The 8,833-nt window shown below is 39.7% G+C and overlaps 1 protein-coding gene across 1 annotated transcript in view; it reads left to right on the top strand.

The window, feature by feature from the left end:
* Positions 1-1,358: 1,358 nt before the first annotated feature.
* Positions 1,359-8,833, top strand: part of FLRT2 (fibronectin leucine rich transmembrane protein 2) — a 33,286-nt gene continuing 25,811 nt past the window's right edge. The window contains exon 1 of the mRNA XM_006038310.3: positions 1,359-1,451. The gene's annotated coding sequence lies outside the window, so the exon portion shown is untranslated. The remainder of the gene's footprint in view (positions 1,452-8,833) is intronic.

Raw genomic sequence — 8,833 nt, 5'->3', positions numbered from 1 at the left:
GGGGCTCTTTGCTCCACAGCAGGGCTGACCCGTCCCCTCTGCTTCCTGACTGGAGCTCTGGCAGAGACTTGCTTCACCCTGTCCTAGCCCCTGTCACTGCTGTCTGCTTAAGCAGGAAATCCCACCCTGTTTCCCTCCCCTCTTCCACAGCAGAGACCCCCAGCCCCATGAACCCTAGGCGTGTGGTATGCTAGCTATTACAGATGTGTGTGTGTGTCCAATTTCACTGGGACAGGCAGACAGAACAGTGACCGTTTAGGGCAGTTTGGAACTAATCAACATGTCAGCTGGTTACCTGTTTAAGAAGAGTTTGAACTAATGGAGTGAAAGTATTGTTTTGATGATTAGGTGATAAACAATGTTATCAGCCCCCTGCTGGCTTGCTTGCCTGTCACTTTGCTGCAAACACTATAAAGAAGCAGGGAGGGAGATTGAAAAGTTCTGTAGCATCAACAGATGCATGCACTGCACCTTCCTCCCCCACCCCCCACTTGCCTCAGAGTGCTAGCAGGGGGCTGGGGGCTGGTAACACTCCCGCCCCTTGAGCAATGAGTGGGGAAAAGCCTGGGATGGTGCAAGCAGACCTCCATAATCAGAACATCCTGCCGGGGCTTGGCCGTGCTTCTCTCAGCTCAGACCTGTGCAATAGAAGGGAGGGGTGCTGTAGCACCCCCGGCTTCTAGCCTGAGCCACTGCAGGCGCGTGCCTGAATTTCCTCCGTCCAGAGAGAATGTCTGTCTGGTTACAAACCAGTTCAGCCTAGCCAGATTAGACAGACCTACAAAGATTGAATCAATTCAGGCTCAGGCTTTTTGTCCCTAGCCTCAGTGTTTAGTAAGACTGAGGAACATTAATCCAGTGATTTTCAACCAAGGTGCTGCAGCACCCTGGGGTCTCACAAACTCCTTTGAAGGATGCTGGAAGGTGTGAGAAGATAAAGTGCAGGCTCAGATTTGCCCCTGCATGGCCACTGCCTCCCCACACACATGCCCACTCCCTGTGCAAGGAGATAAGTGCTATAATAAATACAGTTTTTGAAATGGGGCGCTGCTCAGTTTACAAACGTTTTAGAGGAGTGGCTTGAGTCTGAAAGGTTGAGAATCACTGTCTTAGCCACATTAGGGAGACTTACTTTAATTTATGCTTTCTTGCTCTCTCCACAAGGTTGCCTTTTTCCTTTCATACCTCTGTTTCTCTCTCCACAAGATGTAAGTTATACCTTCATAGAGTCCCACAGATTTAGTTTGTTTGTAGCTCAATTGAAATGTACTGGTGATATAAATTAGATTCTCTGTCACTCCATTATACTAACATAGATTTCCATTATGTTTGGACCAGATTTATCCCATTAAATCCAGCCTTTAGACCACTTCAAATTCTATCTGTATGTAGAGAGTCTGTTCTGATGCAACTTACAAGATATGGGATGGCGGGGAAGAAAATAACATAAGGTACATCGTCTTAGACCACCTAAGCCTTTCTTATATGCACCCCTGACTTTGTCTCATTATCTTTCAATGCACATTTGCTGTGGAGAAAGAAATTTGCTGGTGATAACAGGAATAAAGAAACTGTAAAAATATCGAATGACTATTGCACAGTAGAATTGTACTTAACATAAAGCAAGCTGTAATTAGATCTTTTTGCCATATTATTTTCTTTTTGTTTGTCAGAAAAAACAAATCCTACTTTCTGTTGAACTGATTTGTAATGCAAGAGTATATTACAATTATATCTCTGTATAATGCAAATATACATATTTCATATTCTGTTTACTAAAACAGGGACATGAGTTTCATTCCAACTAGGCAATTATCTACTGACATAGTAAAATGTAAAGATGGAAGGTTATTGCTTCATCTTAGCCCAGGTACTTCCAGGTCATCTACTCAGCACTGTCACAGAAGTGTTTTGCATCTACTTTTTGGGGCCTGTGCCAGGCTGTCAGCCACCTTCAGCTGCTCCAGTAACCACTTGAAGGCTTGTTTCACACAGACTCTCCTTATTAATTAGGAGATATCCTGGGTCACAGGAATATCCGAACATGGTTCCTTTGCAAACAAAGACTGAACCAGTGGATTTTTATTGACACTGCTTCTGTCCTTCACTGCCATTTCAATGTGTGTGTGTATTTTCTGTTTTGTTGCAATACCTTCACAGAGCAGATTTTTACTATCATGCATGGGGATTTAGCCACATTGCTCCCTTTAATGATAGTGGACAGCATTGCTAAACCCATGTGCAACATGGAGAAATTATGTCCCATAATTTTCAAATGAAGGAAGATAAGAAGTTAGTTCATTTTTTTTTATCGCTTGTTAAGGAAAAGAAGAATGAAGACAATTAAATTGTTTCACGTTAGCTTTATTTATCCACCTATCTTGTCTTCTTGAATCTGAAAGATTTATTGATTTTACTTGTTTACAATGAATAGTGATTATGGTGCTGGTTTATCTAACTGGCAGTCGTCAGAACTGATGGACATAGAAAAAGAGCTACAGCAGACACCATGGCACTTGCAAGTTCTCATCCATTCATATATATCATCCCACCATGTTCCTCAACCCTGATCTAGAGGGACCTTTTGTAAGAGTCAGGGGCTATGTAGTCTCCTTGGCCATGTCTACATGAGACACTGATTGCACAGTAGCTTGTTACTACTGGGCAGTAGTGTCACATGTCATGAAATGTGACACACTGCTACTGCGCAGTAGTAATGAGCACTGTGCAGTCAGCATCACCTAAAGGCCATTTGGTGACACTACTGTGTAGTAACTCTGGTTACTGTGCAGTCATTTAGTGTTTGTGCATGAAAGTACTAAATGACTGTACAATAATGACTGCACAATCAGTATCTTGTGTAGCTGTGGCCCTTGTTTACTAACTTTTTGGCATCAGAAGAGCCCGGTAACAGCATATGAAACTGAGATATTGTGCTGTGTATACCTGTCCAGTTTGCTCATTTAATGTACTTGTAATGATGTGTGGATGGTTGTTATTAATCTCAAATGGATTTGAATCAATATACTAAATTAAGAGATCAAATATCCTATTTCCAAGTTCTTCAGTCAGTTAATCCCATCCAATGCTATTTTAATCTATAGCTGTATACTATTCTATAATAGTAGTAATTCTGAACTATAAAATAAAAAAAAATGATATGAATGAATTAAGGAAAAAATCTAGAGACGAACAATGTTGATCTGTCTCACTTCAGTTTGGGAGACAGAACAAATTGCAACTGATCTTTAAGGTTATGCAATACAATTCTCACTACTAATCTTAGCCATAACCTTACCCTAAACCTAAACTTTTTATTTCCTCATATAATTTTGAGGGAATGAAGGTTGCTGAATTCTAAGATTTCAATATTTCATGTTTCTTCTTGAGTCAGGATGAAAAATAGCATTCTTGGAATTGTTCATTAAACAGAATATTTATTCCAACTGCATCTAAATATTTCATTTTGATAAAGTTGCAATGCTTCATTTTGACTTGACAAAATATATAATTTTCGCAATCCCATTCAGCTTTCTTAGATAAAATAATAGTGCAAAATTAATATTTAAACTCTATCAAAATGAAATATTATCAAAGTTTTTAATAAGTTTTCAATATGTTTAAATATATTTTTTCAACACAGTGCATTTGTGTTGAATCAACATTTTCAAACACAAGATTGCTTTATTATATATTTTTTTCTTTTAACCAGCTCTAGAACTAAGCATCTAAAATTCCAGTAGAAGTTAGGGAAACTGAGGGATCAGAACCTCTGAATTACGGAGCTTAATGTTTCTGCCTCAAACCATCTATCTTCAAAATGAAATGATATACACACCTTACAGAAATGTTCATGATTGGTTAATGTTTACACTATTTTTATGATATAAAAGCTACCTCCATCTGAAGTGCTGCTGTAATATATATGTTAAACATCTCTTAGACTGACCTCACTCAAGGCCTGATTGCTATAGTTCTAACTTTCATCAATTTTGGCATTCATTCTTGAAATTAGAAACTTCTTGTTTTTCTAACATAATCACAATCTGTAAATGGCAGAAATAATGATTTGGTATTTAGAAAGTGCTAAAGCATTAGAATTGTTATGATTACGTGACTGAAAACAAAGAACTTTATTAAATTCTTCATATGCTTTCCCTTGAAATAACCCTTACAATATGACTTGCCCCTAATTTTTTTCTTAAATAGAATTAGGCTTTGACTTTTCCATCTCCATAACAACATGCTTGGTTTCAATACACTGATCATAGTGGGAGCTCCACATAATTTCTATATTTAGCACTGCTAAATACAAATTATTTTTTAAAGAATTCTTAGGACCTTTTTCATAAACTCTCACATTTGTATTGTGTGCAGCCAGCCTTCGACATTCAATGGACAGACAGATGTACAATTATGGAAATGCCTTTTCTTTGTCCTATTAATTTCTATATCTAGGTTTAGTTGACCTAATATTATTTTCCTTTTCTCATTTGCATGTCATTTTAAATGGTCAAATCGACCAGCAAAGTAGCAGATGTTCTAAGAGTAACTCTGAATTCCAGAATAGCTATTGCCATGTGTAGACAAAACAAGAGGTGCATGTGCAAGGCACTTTAAAGCAGGCTAAATGCTTTCATATCACTTTAATGGTGTCAGTGTTTGCATGCCTCAGCGGCATATTGTGCATCAATTACAGCCGCTATAGGAAATTTGGCAGTGTAATGCACCTTAAATGACTTGGGGTGCAGCAAACTAAAATTCCCTCAAGGAGTTTTGGTTTCCTGCCCCTACAGCCGTGGAGCGAAGCACCAGGCTCCATGCAGCTCAGGGGCTCCAAGAAGCCCTGCAGGCAGCCTGGCAGCAGTCCAGGAAGGCAGGCTCTGCTCAAGAAAAGGGGTGAACCTAATCTCCCCTCCTCCCCACCCTACCCCCAGAGCCTGTCTGAATTGTGTGGGACCCAATGCTTCCCTCTGTGGCTGTGGTGCCCCCCAGGACTGCCTGAGTGGGTGCCTGCGGGCAGGTGCTGCCTGGGGGGAAGAGGGAAGGAGAGGGGATGGGGCCACTGCTGCTGCAGAGGGAAGCACCAGCTGCCCCCACAGCCCAGGGACTGCTCTGCCCACCAGCAGCTTGCCCTCCCTTCCCTGCTGGAGAGGCAGGAAAGTCAGCGGGGGGCGTGCATGACACGGGGGTTTAATCAGCCCTGAATTGAAGTAGTGTTTTTTAAAACCCACTGCTTCAATTTAGGGCCCGTTTCATCTACACACGCTCTATAATAGCAAACGACAGCAGATCCAAACTCCTGCTCCAAAACTTTCCAGTACTCCAGAGCTAGCATATATTCTCAGTGTCTTATCTTTCCCTGAGGGTACCGTACAAGAAACAGGCAAGAAAGTGATAAACTGTGATAGCTTCATAGATCCTCCCTTTGATCTAACCTTATTGTCAGAGTATAACAAGGCTGAATCTCTTCAAATGATACTTCCTACACCATTAGTCTGGCCACAAAATACCAGGGCATGCTAGGAAGATGGCAGGGAGAGAAGAAAAGGACCAAACTGTTGCTGGTCTACAACTGTTCCTAGAAGACAGATAAATAGGGCAATAACTAGGTGGCAGAGTTTTACAGCAGCTCTGATGTTCCACTACCCTATGCTAAAGCTAGAGATACTTTAAGCAGTGGAACAGGACCTGTGATAAGACCATATCCTTCATTCAGTTGTACTATACAGAGTCTTTTCTTTCTGTGATATACTTTTTTCTAGATGTGGCTTTCCTTTCCAAAACAGCCTTGTAAGGGCTCTTGTAGATCTTCCAACACCTAAAATTTAAGTGCTTTTCTCCAGGACGGTGATCCAAATTAAGAGCTTTAAAAACCTAGATTTGCTAATGGGGAAGATAGGTAATTCCCAAAGTAATCCAGAGTATCTAGCTGCTAGAGGTGCCCACTGAACCAGCTAGCTTTTAGGACCACAAGAGGCAGGGATGTGCCTGAACCCATTTTTATCCCTTAAAAAATTAGATAAATGAGTTAGAAGTGCAAGGGAGGCTCTCTTGCCATCTTGGAAGACAGATTGAAGGAAAGGAGTCATATTCCTAAAGCCATATTCATAGGAGAGTCACATACCTAAAGCCAGGACACCTACCGGCCGGCAGTGTGTGTGGGGGCAGACGGGCTAGGGTGCCCAGGCAGCAGGGCCAGATCCATTGGGGGCAGAGAAACTGGCAGTGGCAGCTGGAAGGAGCCACCACCCCTGGGGCTGCTGGGAATCTGAATCTGGCTGCCACGCCACCCTACTTTTGCTGTATGCCTCGGTGGCAGTGAGATCAGCTGCACATGCCAAGGTCTGGTCTGTCCCCATGCCTGGACCTGCTGCAGGACAGATAAAATCCTTCAGTGGGCTAGATCCAGCCCATGGGCTATGTTTTGCCAACCCCTGGGCTGTGGAAAGGGGAGAAGGGTCAGAGAGAGGAACCGCCTTTCACCTCTCTGTTTATATTTGTGTCAGAAGTCACTAACTTCTGAGGGGGAACTCTGATTCCCTACAGTCAGACTTACTTCTTTAAGTTAACCAATGAGTGTCTGATGTAAAACACATCATTTTACAATAAGTTCAAGTGATTTGATGAAGAATAACTTGCATTTAAAAGCTTGTCTAAATTTATCCCAACCTCGTAGTTGTTTCAATAAAAGATATCACTCACAAAGATTCTTGCCCCTCTGATGTAAAATGCCAAATTCCATATAAGTCATTACTACATGGCCAATTTGAATCTGACCTTTTGTATGTTTTGCAATTTTTAATAGCCTCTGTCTTCTTTTTTTTTTTTTAAGTAATTTGATTTTTTTATAATTCTATTATTTTTTTATTACTTAGCTCCTGAAAATCCCACCTCCCAACCTTTTTAAGTGTCAATTACTGATGCTGTTTATCACTGTGATCATTCTACTTGTTTTATGCATTTCTATAGTGATTACTACATAGGTGTCTAGTATCATGAAACTCAGATATTCAAAAAAAAGAAGAAAAGAAAGCAGGAACATTTTAAACAGACCTTTGATTAAAATCAATAGAAGGTCAAAAGATTCCATGTGCATTCAGCTCCCAGCAGGTGGGTGTCTGCTGGAAGTAGAAGCACAAAGTAGTCTCCGCAGAAATGAAGTTTGCCTGAACTTAATGAACTGATTTAGCCACATGCCTACGTTTTTATAGGTGCTCTAATTTTTATTGTTTTCTGAATTATCCATTTGCTGTTTTCCTATTGGACTAGAGCTTCATTAGTTAATGTTTGTAATGGGCTTGAAAGATGAAAAGCACTCTATGTTTACAGTAAGTGCTAAGTGTTGTTTTTATCTGCTATCCGGAGAGCCTGAATGTCTTTAAGTCCGTTTATTTGGTACAGAAGATCTATTTTAGAAAAATGGGGGATGTTTTCTGGTTCCTTATTCTTTGATGCCATCTTGGAAGAATATCCACATAATAAAGAAAACAAAAAGTTTCTTCAGTTCACAAGCCTGAGGGGAGCTTATTTAAAGCTAATAGTTTTTCAGTTTCTATTTACAAGAAAGAAAATAGAAGTACTGTTTTGAGCCATTATAAATCAAAGATCTTATTCCCAACCATGCAATATGGTTATTTTTCTCAGGGAAATAGGGTACCACTTTGATTTGTACTGGTCCCAGAAAAAGATAAAACAATGGTCACAAAACTAATCCATTCCTCATTAGAATCAATGAGCATCTTTATATGAACTGGAGTCAGCTTAATGTTAGGAGCAGGCAAGAGAAAAAGAAAGGGAAAGGGGGTTGAGAGAGAATAGGAAGGAAATGACTGAATCCTGGAAAAAATAAATTGGGTCTGTATCTAGGGAAATCATTCTTATCATTTGGGGGATAAGGGATTATTCAATTCTTCACTTATTTCTGTTACTGTTGGGTTCTTCTTGGCTGGAATTCTTCCTGGGTTCTTTCTGGTTTGCAAAAACATGCAAGGACAAAAATAATAATAATAAAAAAGCAGATTAAAAATTTGGGCTGGCAAACACTAGAACATTTGCTCTCCCATATAACACTGTTTTATCCTTACTTCAAACTAAATCAAACCATGGCTGTTAGATCTTACACAGTATACATCCCTAGCTGAAACTTCAGGCTAAATTTTCATTTTGAGCAGTGAATTAAACACTTAAGTATCCTATGTACCTGATGAGCCCTATTATCTTGCATTTTTATTCAAGCCTTTGCAGCAGTAATTGCCTGACACAGAATCAACTGACTTTGTAAAACCAAAGTTTCAAATGTTTTCTTCACAATATTGTTCTCCAGCTTATTATGCTTAATATCACTCAGAACAGTCCCAAGAAGGTTGAACAAAATTGCCTTGTTTCATTTCTAATGTACTGAAAGTGTTCTGTTGCAGTTTTATCTCCCTGCTATTTTACAGAAGTGACACAAATTATTAACTCTGTTTTTGTGAACTGCCATTGTTCACAATAGAATCACTGCATAAGACTTTGAGGTACATATTGTGAATTATAAAATGAAATGTGGAAATCAAGTGATATGATTGGCTTCCCTTGCAGTTAACTGAATGTAATAACATAAATAAGAAGAGTCCAATTCTTTTGTTAGTTGGCTTTAAAGGGACCCACATAGACCCTGGGTAGTTACAAACAACTCTCCTGAAGAAGGTATCCATGATTATTGCCTCATACTGATATAAACCAATTATAGTTTTATTTATACAGCACTTCCATCCCTTCAGTCTTTTGAGGAACTTGGGATGAAGCACAATTTCTATAAGCCTATTACAAATAATAATAATATGTATAA

This window comes from Alligator sinensis, unplaced genomic scaffold (assembly GCF_000455745.1).
Source record: "Alligator sinensis unplaced genomic scaffold, ASM45574v1 scaffold835_1, whole genome shotgun sequence".
NCBI classification, from domain to species: Eukaryota; Metazoa; Chordata; order Crocodylia; family Alligatoridae; genus Alligator; species Alligator sinensis.
This window is presented reverse-complemented; position numbering and strand designations above follow the sequence as displayed.